We start from the raw sequence: 16,865 nt of genomic DNA, 5'->3' as shown, positions 1-16,865 counted from the left end.
ACGCACTAAAGCAATCTGCATTTTTTAAGAAATTGGTCTGAATAGAATCAGTTGTGAATGCATTATTTTTCTGGCAGTGGACGTGACCTATAATGGAACACATTTAAAGCAATCCCAGTCAAATGATGCAAAAATAACTCCTTTTAATTTTTAAAGAGGCAGTTTCCTTCTAAAATATTGCCTTGGGCTCAGCTCATTGAAAGGACTTCAGCAAACCAAGTAGCTTTTCTGGCAGAGCAGCTGCATAGAGATATTTTAATGCCTCCAGGGTAGTGATGCTTCATGACTGTGCCTTTGCCCCTCGAGTCATACCACTTCTCCAGTCTCAGTGAGGCACAAACAGATCTTTTCTTTTCTGATAATGACTTTATGCACATTTGATAGCTGAAGCCAAAGAGAAGTCAAGGTGAATTCCAACTTTTCCCACTCCCCAAAAGGATGAAAGTCCAAGTGTTAAGTTAATACCAGGAGAACTGTAGTGTCTGAGGTTTGTCAAGAAATGCCAAAATTCATCCAGAGCATTCCCATTCTCCTTGACACCCTGGGAGAAGTCTATTGACATAAATGGAGTTGACCAGGTGGAGACAAAAATACAGATGAGCAATTACCTATAATCTGGTGAGAGGCCAGAGTGCTTTCAGAGACATTGTCAGGATGTTGAACAAGCAAATACATGTGCTTGTTCTAAGTAACAGGAGACTTTGTATTTTAAATTGCTTAGTAAATAAAGCATAAGTATTTGCACAGAAATGTCTCATCCTGCTACCTGCAGATGAAGTTTAATCTTCCTGGAAATACCAAGAAACCTCCAGTATTGCCCTGATCATTGCATTTTTTGTATTGCTTGCCTAATTCCTAGGCTGCTATGGATACATAAACCTGAAAGTGAGTCTCTACAGGCATTATTTTAAGACTTCATGCTAAAGTAATTCCTCACTAGTAATATCCTTTAAAGCATTTAGACAGGGTTTGGTCATTTATTTGTTATCAAAGCCTGATGCTGCTTTGACCTATTGGTTAAAGAGGAAGAAAAAGCTAGTAGTTAGTCTGTGATAGGTTTTAAGTTTTTTCAGGTATCTGTGCTCTGCAGTACTGATCTAGGTAGAAGTATTAAGCTTTAACTGCAACAGAAAGCAAAATAAAAGAAGGTCAAACTAGGAACCTGTGTGGTGCTGCTTTAAGGAGGTCTCTGTAGGGAGCACAGTTCCTGAAAGCCAGCACTGGCAGCGCTGCTCTGTCACCAGCAGGAGCAGGAAACTCAGTGATGTCTGCAGCTGTCTAGAAACTCTGCGGTTGTGTTGCTGTCATTAGGGAGAAACAAACCCAAGAACCAACTAAAATTTATTAAAGAAAAATTCCCTCCAAGTACAGATCAAGAAACACCACATTATAAATTTGAGCTGGTGATGTCAAGTTCTGCATTACACCTGGGAGTAGCTGCCTAGATTCACACATAGGTATTGTTCAGGTGACTCTCTCTCAAATACCTTTTGGCACAAACTTTCCTAATAAAAAGAAAACAAAAAAGCCATCTTCTTTCCCCAAATGAAGTAATAGTTCCTTCTGCATCATCATCATTTAGGTCTGACTCACTGGATTTTCTGTACTGTATTTTTTCTCTAGTTCTGTTTAAAACAAACAAATAAAACCCCCACCTTTCTAAGCTTTTGTTGCAATGGGTACAGCCACTGCTGGGATTTTAAACAATGGAATCTTTTAGATCACCAAATTAGTATGTAACAGTAGTCTGTTCCTAGGGAGCAGAAATCATCACTGCAAGAGAATGTGGAGAGCTCCAGGAGTTGCAAGTCAGTTATTAGCATGCTGGATAGATGAAGATGTGAGTCAGGAAGGAGTGATGGTGCAGTGCATCCTGGGGATGTTAGGGGAACACAGCAAGGCAGTTAATGTGATGAACATGTTCTGTGTTAGTGGGTATCAGTTTGTCCAGTCAAGTGAGCCATCAGGGAGATGCATAGGCTGCTGCTGCAGGTAAGCACTGCAGGGGGCATAAAGCTGAGGAGCTCCAGCTCCAGCCAAGTCCCCGGGTAGCTTCAAGTTGTGTAGGTACTTACAGGAGACAAGTAGATCAATCTGTGTTTGAAAACATAGCTGAACAGTGATAATGGATTTTGCTGGTACACTGGTTTGGATAGAAAGCTCTGCAGAGGTGTTTTAGCATGTTCCATTTGTGAAAGAGGTGTTATTGCAGCTGTCTCGGAGTGAGCTGTGAGTGGCAGCGTCTAACAATATCATGATATACTCTGCCCCCCGTTGAGTCCCCTGGAAGTCTGAAAGCTTGTTGAATCTTTTTTGTTTCCTTTTCTTTAAAAAAAAAAAAAAAAAAAACAATCCCACAAAAGCTGCTGTGCTTTAAAATCCCTAATAATCAAATGGTGCTTATACCCACGTGGGAGTTCAGCTTCAAAGCCTTTGTGTACAAAGAAATGCAACAAAGATTTCTTTCTTTTATCTTAAGCGTGTGTAAAGTCAAACCAGCATCAAGCACTGGCAGGACCTATGCTGTCCCTGGAATGCAGTAACAAGCAATCTAATTCAAGGTCATGGACCAGCTTAAATTCTCCTGCATGTAGATTATATGAGGTTGTTTCAGGCATTTTTCCATGATCCAAATGGAAGTGCATCCTGCACACAGATGGACCCAGGTAATTTCTGAAAACTTGTATTTGATCTGTACAATGTAAATAAGCAAAACTTCTTATAGCTGCATTTTGCTGTTTATTTGGGCAGCTGTCAGCTTGCAGGGGCACTTAGTGATTGTTGTTGATTTTCACGGTCATAAGCATCTTATTTGTGTGCAATCAGTTTCTTCCAATTGCCAGTTTTTAGAATGTTTCTTCTTTATTGGGGAAGAAGGTCAAATAAAAAAAAACACTACCAACAAAAGAACCCCACATCGTTCCTGTCTAAAGTACCTGCTGTATTGCTAGGGGGAATGCATTACAATCTTAGAAGCATTTCAAGTGTGGCTGCAGCATTTTCAGCTCCTTGGCTAGAAGAAAGAGTCAGCCTATTGAAGTCCTTTCAAAGCCATGCCTAAAGGCAACATTTAAACTTTTTTAAACATTGCATGGCATAGTCCTGTAATCACTTACGTTCTCATCTTTACATTGATTAAGTCCCATGTGGGTTTCACATGGGGTCTTGGGAAATAAGGATGTATTTGCAGCTTCTAACTACTAATTTTCTTAGTCTCTGTTTTTGAAATGCTGCAAATCCCTATTTAGATGCTAGGAATAATAATACAAGGGACTTCCATGCACTATTTCAGCTCTTTAATGGGATGCTGAGAGACTAGTTGCTCTAAGCCCAATGGATTTCAGTTTAAATTGTGCATCAGAGGTTACAGATCCTCTGTGTTTCCATGTGAAATTGCAGTCTGCCACACAACATCTCTCCAGTTGCCAATACGCCACTTCTCAGTCACTACACTCACTTTCTCAGCAGGAGAGGTCGTTACATGCAAACTGCCTCTTAGGTGGTCATGTGTAGGGTCACCATTTTTGGATGCACTGCCTGCATTTACAGTAGAGTGGAAAAGATTTCTCCCAGCTTTGGCCCCTACTATTGCTTCCTTACTGTAAGATGAAGCTCGATGATGTGATGTGATAGCTAACCACTGCACGGTTATGCTTGTGTTTCTATTTGTATCCCCTTTTAGAGCTATTCACAAAACTTGAAATTTTTAGAATAAAATCTTCCTTCCAGAAAGCAAATCAAGCAAACTCTTCCTGGAGAAGACAAAAGAGTTGAAATGTGAACTTGGCTTAGTCATTTGTTTGTTTGTTTAAAGGCTTTTTTCTTCTTTTTTTTTTGTTAAGAAGAATGAAAAATGGCTCCCTCAAGAAGGAAAGCAACAACCACAAAATCTTGCAACCAATTTATATAAAGCTCTACAGTCAAAATAGTAGAAGGATGACAATTCTCAGAAATTGCCTTCAGTGAGAAGTGGCTTTGAATGTTCCCATGAAAATCAATCATTTTACAGCTTCTCAATTGCATTCTGTGGAAGCATGATACTCCTGGGACTAAGCTTTCTCACTAAGTGTGCACTGAAGGAAGTCCATGCAACACACAGCTGGCTGCTGCGTATAGCTGAGCTTTAAGACAGCATTAAGGAGACACTGTTAAGTGCTCAAAACCCAGAAAATGATCAATTAACAATTGTCTATTTGGTTGTAACTTTCTCATCCTCCTGTAAGGACATTTGACAGTGCAGTCTTCCCACAACTGGATGTTTTTCTCTATCTACAGCACTAATGTTTTCCTTTGACACTGATTTTATATGGTGCCTTGTTCTGCAGTATGTTGTTTGTCCAGAGTCCATGAAAGTCAATTATAGGAAGAATGAGTGCTTTACTGCATCTGTGTTATGTTGAATTAGAATCCCTTAATAATCTAAACTAGCAGCGAAACTGTGTGGCCATCCATAATCTGTTCAAGTTTGAAGCTGTCAGCTCTATAGTTGGCTGCTTCGTCCTCTTGATTGCATGTTAGGAAAGCTGTGCATATGTACACACCTAAATTAGTTCTGTAGTTAACAGATTTTTGTGCAGAATTGTGCTGAAAGAAGGCTGCACTAGCTGAACATCAGTTTTCTTTGTATGGTTGCTGACTGTCATGCTTTCAGAACACTTGGTAGCCACGTTGGTTAGACACTGCCAGTGCTGTGGTCTCCCCTTAGCAAGGATTCAGTCCAGAATTTGAAAAATGAATGGTGCTGACTGTAATGGTTTATTATGTCATTACAATTGAGAAGGTCAGCAGGGTTGGGATGCTGTGTTAGCCATAAGACTGTGGTTCTGCTTCTGGTACAAGGCAGGGGGCAGTGAGAAACTTCTGGTGGGATCTGAGAAGCACCTCTGTCAGTCCAGTGTTATTTGCCACCAGAATCTCACAGGGAGCCTTTTCCATTCCCACCATCCCCTCATGTTATTTAATAGATGAACGTGGCTTCTAAGCTCCCTGTCATACCCTGAACTCTAGCATGAGTCTGAGCAACCTGATAGCAATATCCTGGGCACTTAGAGTGACTGCAGGGAAAGTCTGGCTTACCTGGTATAGTGGAAATGCAGGATACAGCTAGAAGCAGTGATTGAGCACCTGGGCCAACCCAGGGGAGCTTAGGTGCATGTGATGTGCTTGAATGACCAGAAGGGGTGGATCTTGCCAAACCTTATTTAAGGGTTGTCAGTGAAGGTATTGTGCTGGAGATCTCTGCATATATGAGGCCTGCTAAAGGTAAGCAGCTTCTTTTGTTTCTGTGCCAATTGTTGTTACGTTTGACTAAATCTTCACTTGCTGTAGCCTAGGACTTTTGCTGCTACAACTGCTGGCGTTGCTGTACTTTCCATCAAGTTACAGCATTACACCTGGGCACAGCAAGTGTGGGGAGCCAATGCCTGTATGTGCTGCTCCTTCAAAGCAGGATGGCTTTTCTTCTGCTGTCATGCCCGGGAACATAAAATGCTGTGGTAGGAGTGAAGTGGGTTGGGCTAATTTAGAGTTTGCGTTTATAGGAATTATGCATTGCTGTGTCTGTGTGATAGTTTCTGGAGCAGTGTCTGTTGGTGCTCCTTACATCCCAGGAACATAGAGCAGGAGGTGTAGCAGGTGTGGGTTTTTGGCAGCCCTGTGGCAGGACTGCGTGCTAAGAATCACAGAATGGCCAGGGTTGGAAGGGACCTCAAGGATCATGAAGCTCCAACCCCCTGCCACACGCAGGGCCACCAACCTCCCCATTTCATACCAGCCCAGGCTGCCCAGGGCCCCATCCAACCTGGCCTTGAACACCTCCAGGGATGGATGGGGCATCCACAGCCTCTCTGGGCAGCTGTTCCAGCACCTCACCACTCTCTCTGTAAAGAACTTCCCCCTGACATCCAACCTCAACCTTTCCTCCCTCAACTTCAAACCATTTCCCCTTGTCCTGCTGTTATCAACCCTTTCAAAGAGTTGATTCCCCTCCTGTTTGTGGGCTCCCTTTAGGTACTGAAGGCTGCAGTGAGGTCACCCAATAGCCTTCTTTTCTCCATGCTGAACGAGCCCAGCTCCCTCAGCCTGTCTTCATAAGGGAGCTACTCCAGTCCCCTGATCATCTCTGTGGCTCTTCTGCACACTCTCCAACAGCTCTCTGTCTTTCTTGTATTGCTCAGGTGCAGACTTCAGCTGCCCCTGTCTCTCCCCATTCTGCCCCTGTTAGTTTACTGCAGCCTTCAAATTACAGAAATGTTTGAATGATTTTCTGGTTAGGGATGGTTTTGGTTTTTGAATAAGCACCTTTAAGAGCTTTTGAGCAAACATCTGCAAACTATATAGGATTCTTAATCATGTGCTGCTCACTTGCTGTTACCTGCAAGATGTACTTGGAAGCAGTTGTTACTGATGCACTTTTAATTCTCTGGTTTCCAGCAACATCACAATGAGAAATGAGAGGGGTTTTTTTTTGTTGTTTTTTTTTTGAGAAACTCAGATGTCAGGTTTTCTTTAAATGTATGACAACCTCTAGGTAAACAGCAGACTTGTGTTATAAATAGTATGAATCAACTGTTAAAAAAAAAAAAAATTGCTTGATCAGGCTTTCCTGAAATAAAAGCATAATGCAGTCCCCTGAGCACAACACTTTCTTTGATTACCTTTTTATTGTTCTTTTGAAGCCAATAGAGTTACAGCAATGTAAATCCAGTGCAAATGAGAGAAGACATTTGGCTAAAATAATAATAATAATTTTTTTAAAGGAAGGAACTGCATTATTTTTTGTGCTTGATAGATTTTATTAACCAAATGAAATGGGAAGAACACAAAAGCAACACTTTTTTTTGTAACAGAGATAAAAAATTTTGAAAAATGAACCTTTTTGGAGGTGTGTGATCTCCTTCTGTCTGCCTTCCACTGCTTTGTTTTCTTTGCTAGAAAAAATACAGTTTTGGACTGTTTTCCCCTTCAGCCATACTGTTTCTCTTAGCTGCCCATCCAGGAAACCACTTGGCAAGATTAAATGGAAGGAATGGGGTAAGAAACCAAGAGCCAGTGTACCTGTGCAGTTATGGTATTACAAATAAGGTCCTGTAACATCTCCAGATTCAGATTTTTCAGTATCTTGCTTCCTGAAATGTGATGGTTAACTAACTTGAAATCAAAGTGCGGATACAGGGTTGTATGGGGGCTGCTCTGAAAGTAATGCCTCCTGTTTTGTGATGCTGGTGCACAACGTCAGAGCTGGATGTTGGTGGGATGGCAAAGGAGGTTAAACCTTCCCACCAATATCCTGTTCCATTTTGTTGCTGTGTGACAGATGGCAGCAGAGGGGCAGAATGGTGTGGACATTGGAGTGCATCTGAAGCAAAGGGGTGGGATTGAATCCCTCTGTGTGGAAGAAATGGCACCCGGTGACATTCACTGGTGCTTGCTGAATGTTTATGGAGACAAAGCAGTGGCTGTCAGCACAGTGGAAGTTGGGCTCTGTGTGCAGCATTTTTCCACCAACAGGGCTGTCATAGCAGCTGTGGGACTATGGGACACCCCTGCTGATGCAGCTCTTGTTCATTGCACGGTTCATGGTGGTGACTATGTTGAGAAATAGTGCTTTGTAGCTGAGAATGTGTTCTATCAAATAATTTTATTGTGCTTTTTGTATCGGTTGAGGTTTCCATGGGAATAAATAGGAGGCATCACTTTTTGGAGAGTCCTGCACGAATCAGAATTGGCTTTATTCTGTGCAATGGTGCAACTGAGGAAATGGGTAACAAAGGAGAAGACACAGCTGTGTGCTTGCAAGCTGTGTATGAAGAATACCATTAACAAAGAATGTTTTTTAAAGTTTCTTTAGAAAACAAGTAAGATCCTTTACAGGAAGGACCAGCTTATGAAACAGTGGTTTGCATGCTAATGTACATAAACACACAGGGCTACAATGTAGTGGGGCATGCATTAAAAAAGTTTTCAAGTACACAAAATAAATGTAGTAAAAGCCAGTCAAGGTGGTGTTCTCATGGCCTTCAAGAGGAGGTGCCAGCATTATGATTCCTTTGGAAACTGATGTGGCCGTCATCCTTGTTGCATGCATGTTAGACCTGGGACTTCTAACGATGGTCCTGCTATCCGCTGGTACTATGAGTTCAGTTTTGGGTTTGATTTCCATGCCCCACTCTCCTTACCAACCGCTTTGCTTACTCTTTTGCCCTCTGCATTTGTCAGTGTTTCTGTGCTCTGTGCCACCAAGGTGGCATCAGTGAGAGTGAGGCTGGGACAGCTTCAGGAGTTGGTGCCAGGTTTTGCCATTTGGGAAGGGTTCTTGTGGTTCCTTGCTCCCATCTTTGCTTCTACTTCAGCTGCTTTTTGAAAAGTTGCCTATGGCGAGGCAGACATTTGGAAAATAAGTACACACGGATAGTTCAGTGTTTGCATCACTAAAAAAATATAGTCTTACAATTGTGGGCTACATTTATAGATAATCTATCAGTCCTAGCTATTAACGTGGCACAGTGTGGTTCTTGCTGCTGTTACTTTGTGATGTATGGCACGCAGACCAGCTGAAAGTGATGTTGCTGTTACTCCTTTGTTGATTTGGGGTTTTGTTCATTGCCCACAGCTTTCACTACAGCAAGTGCAGCACGGCAAACCAGCTCTGAGAGACATTAAGCAGTGCTTCCAGCATCAGGAACAAACTGAGGAGCAAGCATGGGGGTTGAATAACCACCTCAATTCTGCAGTCCTATCAAAGCAATTTCTATAGTTGTCATTTTCTGCTATTAAACTGAACAATGAGGCTCTCCAATAAAATCATATGAAATAGCAGCTCATTAAAAACTCTCTTTAATATATAGCATGCTAATTAATGTCAGTGGGGTGCAAGCTTGAATGGCAGAACAGACTATAATGTTTAGAAAGTATGCAAAATAAAAAGATATTTTATCATTAATGACCTTTTAGTAAACCTAATGAAATCCTTAATGGCCTGAATACATTACTAAGGCACTCCCAATTGCTTTGTTACCTACTCCATTCTTTCTCCCTTTCTCATAGACATTAAATTTAGCTTTATTTATAGAAAACAAAAAGCAATAAAGTCCCAAGGAAGTATGACTGGGAAGGAGGAGCCTGGGCAAGAAGGAGAATACGTGAGACTTCTCAGCCCTAATGTTCCTGATCTTGGTGAAGGCTATGTTATGTTCTGTGTCCACTCTGTCTGTATTCAGGTTTAATTGACTCCCTGCTTGTATGACTCACAGCAAACAGGCTAGGGAGCAAAAGGGCCTCTTTTGTTTGCACGGTCTCCCCGGGTTAAGTTCCACAGCCATTCCTAGAGCTGTGCTGTGGTTTTTATCCTTTTATACTAACCGTGCCGTGCTTTTGCTGTGCCTAAATTAAAAGACTTCATTCTTCAGGGCTTTTAGTCTGCCACCTGTTGCCAGCCTTATATTTAAGGCAGCAAAGGCTTGCAGAAATGCCATTTAACTTTCCCTTAACCTTCTTCCAAAAAAATTAGCTCACAAATGGGAGAACAAAAGGCATTTGCTTCTTCACATTTCCTGCATGAAATGTACTGGGCTGGGAAAGGACATAAGTAGCAATAATCATCTGGCTTAAACTAAGTTTTAAAACAGAAAATGCTCCCAATCATCCAGTCATGAAATACATTCTTTAGCTCTGAAGTCCAACACAGGAGGAAGATTATTCCCTAACCCACTTTTTCCTGTTCATTAGAAGATAACTTTCTTCAGATTATTCCTTTTGTGTAACACTTGGCACAATTAACTTAGTCTTGTACTCCAAAATGTCTGAAACTTCCTGATAAGATTGAAACTAATGTCCATCCCAGTAGCAATCCGAATTCACGTGCAATAGTAATCATTCCTAAGAAGCACAGGCAGTTGGCAAATCTTAGAGAGGGGAAAAAAAAAAAAAGCCTATGGCTTGCTGTGTAATCATGTTTCAATCAGCTTTAGAGAACCATGAAATTGATTGTCCTCCTGAGGTACCATACACTTTGGAGCAGATACTGTGCTAGGCAAGTTAATTCCTTATTTGGCTCCAAGCACACAAAGGAGAGCTTGCTGCTTCCCCCCTGTCCTTACAAACCAAGGAGGAAGGGAGCACAAATCACCTTGAAATCAGAATTTGAGAGCATAGCAGCATCAGCCAGCTCTGTTTTGTGTTCCTAATCATCTGGTGAAAATCACAGTGATTTAGGAGAAGGATGCCCAGGCTGTTGGCAGCTCACATGGGAGCCTGGATGAATCACAAAACCAGTGGTGGTGGGGATCAGGTAATGAAAGAGCTATGGGAGTCAGGAAAGTCTGATAGAAAGAAGAGCTGAGCAAATGTCTTGTTAATGGAGTATCCTGATGTCCTCTTTGATATTGGAGTCAGCTTCTGTGTACTCCTGGAGCTGAAATAAGGGATGTGGTGAAGATACGGTCTTGAGGCAATGAAGCATATTCTTTTTCAGATACCTGTGAAGAAGGTCTGGCTCTGTCCTCAGAGAATCAAGTTCCTTTTTAAACTCCATCATTTTAGGAATATATTTGATCCTTCAAGAGGAGTGAAATCCAATCCAAAATAACTCCCCTGTGAAAATTCTAGGAGCTCCTTATCCTCAGTCCTGTCCCTTGAAGATCTAACACCAGTCTTGTATTTTGTGTGGAACGCTTCCTTCATCAGGTTCACCCTTCGGTCTGAAATGCTTCTGTCTAGATTTATGTTGTATTTCAGAATCCGTGATCTTTCTCTGCTCATTTTGGTCATTTTTTGAGAGTCAGAAATGTGGTCTTACAACTGCTGGGCAGATTCGGGCCATCGCAGTGAGCTCCTTCACAGAACTGCTCCCACTCGGCTGAGTGATGGTAGCTCCAAGCTGTGCTGTCAGAGGGAGCAGCGCTAAGGAATTGACTTTAGATAGCTCATGTATGTGTGTGCAAGAATGATAATCAGCTTGGTTATTGGCATCAAGAAATGTAAACACAGATCATGAACGTAGAATTCCATCTTAATACAGTCTGGAACGCTGTTTCTTTTAGTGCCTGGCTCCTTTTTCTGCTGAGCTAGGAGCCTTTTCTGAGCTATTCCATTACCATGTCTTTGTGACAGTGTGAAACTTCTATTAAATTTAGAAGAAAACACAGTGAGTACACAGTGTTATTATCTTGTCGTTTTCTTATTTGTGATGCAGACAAATTGGAAATTATTCAAGTTTTGCAGATTACCCAGACTAGAGTATGCATTGTTACCTAGTTCTGTCCTTATTCAGAGTGAACTATGTGATACTGTCCGTGCTGCTGCTGAGTAAGTAGTGCTGCCTAGTAGATGTGACTTTTTCGTGCTTACTGTCATTTTTTAGTTATTGTTTGTCCTGATTTCAGCTGGAACAGTTGATTTTTCTGTGTCTGGTACTGATATAAGCTCACTTAGCAATAGGGATCTGTTAGTCTATTAGTTTAAGAATCAGTATATTAGTTTAGCAAAAGGGATCAGTAAGCGTTAGTTCTAAAACTTTCTGGTTTAGCTTTGCTAGGTGTGTGAACAACCTTGTTTTTCTCAATGATTCTGCTTCCCAGGAGCACTGGAATTGCAACAGACTGCTTTTATCCACCAGGTGCAAGGACTTCTTCCTCAGATCCCTCGCATTGTTTTAGGTTATAGTGTGCTAAGATAGACAGTTGCTCGTTATGGCCTAACAAGCAATGGACATCTGCCAAATTGGGAAGAAGTAGCTAAAGATCAGCCAAAAGTCACAGTGGTGAAGCTGGTGATGGAAAAACGAGGAGAAAGTAGTGGTCAAAGACCACTGTGGGCCCCTACCATGCATGCCCAGAAGCTCATTAGCATATATTAATGAGTTCTTGGAAAGGAATGAATATGTATGCCATTGTATTGCATATGTGAGATACTGGAACAGGTTGCCCAGTGAAGTTGTGAATGCCCCCTCCATGGAAGTGTCCAAGGCCAGGCTGGATGGAGTTGTGAGTAGTCTGGGCTAGAGGAGGTGTCCCTGCCAGCAGCAGGGGATTGGAACGAGGTGATCTTAAAGGTCCCCTCCAACCCAGACCATTCTATTAAGTGTACGTCTTAGCTGTTTGAACATAAAACTTGAATTCTGGCAGTGCACACTTGATTTATCAGGTCACCTGGTTTGTATCATGAGAAATAAAGGAATGCTCTTTCTAACACCATACTGCAGTTGGAGAGTTTTCTTCCCGTATTCAGATCACAGTGCCATGCTATGTTTTGGCTTTAGGAGAAAAAAGGGTGCTGCTCACACACTGATAGTTTAGTTGTTACTGAGCAGCACTGCACAGTGCCAAGGACACTTCAGTTCTTCAGCTTCTTGTACTGCCCTGTTAGCAGGGGGACAGAGCCAGGCCAGCTGCCCTGAATTAGCCAGAGGGGCTTTCTATACCGTATGACATCATGCAAAAATAGAACAAAAGACAAGGAAAAAAGGTAGAATTGATTTTTCTCCCCTGCCCTACTGAGGGGGCTGGAGTGAATGAAAGGCTGTGTGGTGTTCAGCTGCTTGCCAGGTTAAACCACAGCGTTATTTAATAAGATCTGCTATGTATTACTTCACTTTCCAGAACAGTTTTTCTTCCTTTCTAAACTTCTCTGTACGGCAAAGCAGATTTCCAGCTAAATAAAACTGTGGCTACTGCCTTAGGAGTACCAGCTAGAGAAGTCTGTTGCTGAACTGTCACTGAAGTTCCAACAACCTTGGCTTGGGCAGGAGTAATGAGACGTAGCCCTGGGCTATAAATTGCACTGACTTGGGAACGAGGGAAATTCATTCTGCTTTGCCTGAGGCAAAGGTCTGCTGTGCTGTCAGCCGAGCTTCTCAGCCTCTCAGTTCCTTCTGTCATGGTAATCAGGCACCAGGAAAGCTGCTTCTGAAAGAATTTTGAGGAAGTCCCTTGTTACCTGCTACTAGTTTAACTTGTGTAATCTCAGCAGCAGAAACGGAGCCATGAGGGGCATCTGCTACTGGCTGCCTTATGGAGAGCCTTAAGTACAGGGAGGCAGACGCTTGCAAGCAGTCCTTCCACGAGGAATTCCTTACAGCCACAGCAGTGTGCTAATAGTTGTCATACAAAGAGATGGTACTGGTGAGCCACAGTTGTGTCTGCTGCATGACCATGTTGGTGTTCTGCTACCCCGAGCTCCTCATAAGAAGAAAAATGATGTGTTTGACACTTCTAACAGGAGATGCATGGTAGCAATGGCTATGTTTTTTCTTTTATACAAAGCTGAGATAAAGAGGAAGCGCTGGTGAAGCTTTTGTGCCTGAGAAGAATCCAGACGTGTGGTTTACCCACTGCTTTTTCACATCATTACACAATTGTTTTAGCAGCTTTACTCCTAAAGGGATCCATGCACATCTCAGTGTCCAAATTATTTGCTGGGATTTAACGCCGTGCTGTCTAAACAGAATATCTGTGAACATAATCCTTAATGATATGCTGGGGGCACACGCTGCTGGTGGGAGCCTTGCCTCTGATTAATCAATTACGAATGAGATAAGCCCAACAGAAGTTCCTCTGTTCTGGTAGACAATCAGAAACATGCTGAAGCTGAACTTAAATCTGGACTTGCTTGCAGTTCCACACAGGATTTTCAGTGTTGTCTCAAATTAGATAAGCATAGGAAAAAAATACCATGCCAGTTGTTGCTTTGCACAGCAGGTCTGTTAAGAATGAGTGTCTGTTTTTTGTTTTTTTTTTTTTTTTTTTTTTTTTTTTTCCTGGAAGTTCCTTCTTGATTGTGCTAGTAGTAATATGCCAATGACCAGCACAGCAGTTTTTTGATGATCTTTACCAACAACCTGTGCACAGGTCCATGTGTAGGTTGTTAGAAGAATGAGTTTTGTCCCTCAGCGCTCGCATGTTTGCATCTTGCCCATTGCAGGCATCTTACTCTCTCCTCCCCCCTCCAAAAGCAGAATGCAATAAAATAATTGCAAAAGCAGTTAACAGACCTCTTTTTTCAATCTCTGTACTAACTTCTGGACATGAAAGGTGGAATGGCTAAAAGTAGAAATTAATTCTGCTTTCCATTTAGTTTCCATTAGAAAATTTTGGAGATCATTTTTGGGAGCTCATACTGAAGGAGGACAGGCATTAGTTTATGGGAAGAATGCTTTCATTGGCATCCCCTTCTCACCTGAGGGGATGCAGCATTTGGACAGTGCACCACATTGTGTTTAGCACAGCTTTAGCAATGTGTCAACCTCTAAATTTACTGCTTATAAATATTTCTGCTTATAAACCTTCCTGATTATAAATACTGCCAGCAGCTAAATGCATTGCAATCTGGTACAACCCATTCAGCCTCAGCTGCCCCTCAGAGAGTCTTTATTTTAAAGAAGGTAACAGATGAGGTGACAGAGCTCTGCTCTGAGGTGACACTTGTTTTTTCTACTTGTCATTGCAAGCAAACAACTCCCTGGATTTGAACGAGGAGGAAGATATGTTGCCTTCTGTTCAACAGTGTCTCTTTTTCACACGGAAGTCCCTGGAGTGAAATATGCATCAGTGGGTGGGAATGTTGTTAGGCATCATTGCAGTCTTCTGCTATGAAATGGAACTTAACATCCCTGCCAAGAGCCTGCTGCATGGAGATGCCAATGTCAGGCATCCCCAGGAGGGACAAGGGATGACCACCAAGAGCTGAGGTGTTCGTGCCTTATGCTAAAGGGTTTGGAAACTGGGCTGTTGGGTAGGTACTGTGTTGTAGCTCAACAACCTGAATTTCTATGCAGCTGAGTCTGTGTTTCTGGAGTGGTTTCTGAGGCTCTCACCTTCATTGGGAGAAGATACGCTGTAAGAACAGGCCTGGCTATTATTTATTTTTTGGTAGGGGGTTGTATCTACATCCAAGTTCTAGCTAGTTATGATGATAGACTTGTCTAGTAAGAGTGGACTTGAAGTTTAATTAGTTTTGCTTGGCTCTTAGCCAAAATGGGCTTTTCTTCTCTCTTTTCCTGGTTTGCAGCTACAGTCCCTGTCTGGTACCATTCCTGGGAGATGTGACAGCTCCTTCAGCATCTCAGGTGCTGGGTGCTATAAAGGGGGGGGCGGGGGGGTAGGTGCTGAGCAGGGAACCTCATCTTGCACCCAGTTGTTTCTAGCGTGTTTCTAGCAGCTGTGCTCTCAGGTCACTGGTTAGTTTTCAGGGTTAAAGTGAACGTAGAAGCAGCTGTGCTTGGGAGTGAAAAAAGCAGTGCGGAAGAAGCCCCCATGTCTGGCAGGATCTGAAACTACGCAGGTCCTCGTTGCCATAAGAGTGGAAAGAGTGCTGTCTCTGCAGATGAATTTTGTGAGCAGGTCTTGCAGACATCAGAGACTAAAAAATAATGACTGTGTCAGAGTATAGCTTGTGCTCTTGTACTTGCCTTACTTCTCTTCCCACCTAGAGTACTCATTGTACCGTACTTCTAAACACGGTATGCGTGTCTGGAATGGAAATGCATAGCTATACCCTAACTGTGGGAGCAGTGCTTCTTATTTTGGGAGCCATCCTGAGGTTTTCATGACATGCTGAATGAATGCAAAGTGGTGCTTTTCTGAAGAGTTATTTCAGCTTGGTTTGCTTCTGTTAACGTTGTGGGTCAGGCTAATTCCCTGATGGCTGTGTTTTCAGGTTGCATCTTGACTTGTGCAATGCTGTTCCAGGTATGCTGCTGTTAGCTGTGTCACACCATGTTCTATCCAATAGACTGTGAAATTTTGGACCTGCATAATAACCTGCAAGAATAAGAGTAAGTTAGGAATGGTGGATCTCTATGGATGTCATCTGGGAAGGTGGATGTGATTTTTTTGCAAGGAGAAGACCTGTCTGGTTTGTGGCCTCTTTGTTGGTGCTCTGATCGCTTTGGGTTGGTGACTTAATTACAAGCAACTGAGTTTGAAAACAGATTCACGGATGCAGTGTGGCCTGCAGGCAGTTCATGTTGATGGGACATGAGGAGAGCTGCACCCAGCCTGGCACTTACAGTGAGATGTGAACTTGTAAGACTGGCAGCTGGGGAGAGAAGGGGCTTTTCTGCCCATACCAACTACCCAGCTCTGGTACCACTGCATCTTTGGGAAGGCTTTCCTGCTTGTCTTAGCTGAGAGTTTGACTCAGTAATTATTTTATTTACTGACTTGAGTGTAATTTTTATTAAATTCAAGCCATTACATATGAGAATCTCCAATATATTTCTCATTTTTAAAACCTGCTTAAAAACAGGATCATAACTAGATCAGCAGGAGGCAGTTTTTTTGAACTTATTGCACTGTGGAAGCTAATAGAAACTTGATGTAATAATCAAAGTAGCTGGGTGTGTTTTAAGCTGTGCTGGTTTTGTCCAGAAATGGCCCATTAAAATTATATTCTTTTTAGAGATTTAATTATCTGTGTGTGTAAACTAAAATAGATTTGAGCTTTGGAGATGTTCAGAGGAGGGAAGAGACCATATAAATGTTCATTCTAATTCTTATTTACTTGAAGAGTAATTATTTCCTTTGATGCTAAATCACCTTTTCTTCTCACTTGATCCATGAATTTTCTATCTGCTGAATTTTCTATCTGTTAGAACCTTGGGATTGTACTCCCAACACTTTGCCTCTGTCGTTCTGCTTTATTAAACTGGCAATTTGTTTGAACACTTCAGTTATTCATTAAATTTTACATTTTCTCTGGCTGTATTAATTACTGCTTTTTACGAACTGGGAATGTAGATGTTCCCTTTGCCATCTATGCAGTGTGATAATTTCTCTTTGTAAGAGACTTCTCAGCATTTCATGCCATTTCCCCCATCACAGGGGCTTTCTCCTTGGCTGTAAGATTTACTTTGAATCCTGCTTCCTACT

General features: G+C 42.1%; 1 protein-coding gene across 1 annotated transcript in view; it reads left to right on the top strand.

Moving 5' to 3' along the window:
- PTPRT (protein tyrosine phosphatase receptor type T) overlaps positions 1 to 16,865 on the top strand; it is a 305,115-nt gene that overhangs the window by 168,180 nt on the left and 120,070 nt on the right. The gene's annotated exons all lie outside the window — the stretch shown is intronic.

Source organism: Centrocercus urophasianus, unplaced genomic scaffold (genome assembly GCF_019232065.1).
Source record: "Centrocercus urophasianus isolate 14NV4802_14NV808 unplaced genomic scaffold, USGS_Curo_1.0 seq_47, whole genome shotgun sequence".
In the NCBI taxonomy this organism is placed as follows: domain Eukaryota; kingdom Metazoa; phylum Chordata; class Aves; order Galliformes; family Phasianidae; genus Centrocercus; species Centrocercus urophasianus.
The sequence above is the reverse complement of the archived record's forward strand: the minus strand, read 5'-3'. Positions and strand labels throughout refer to the sequence as shown.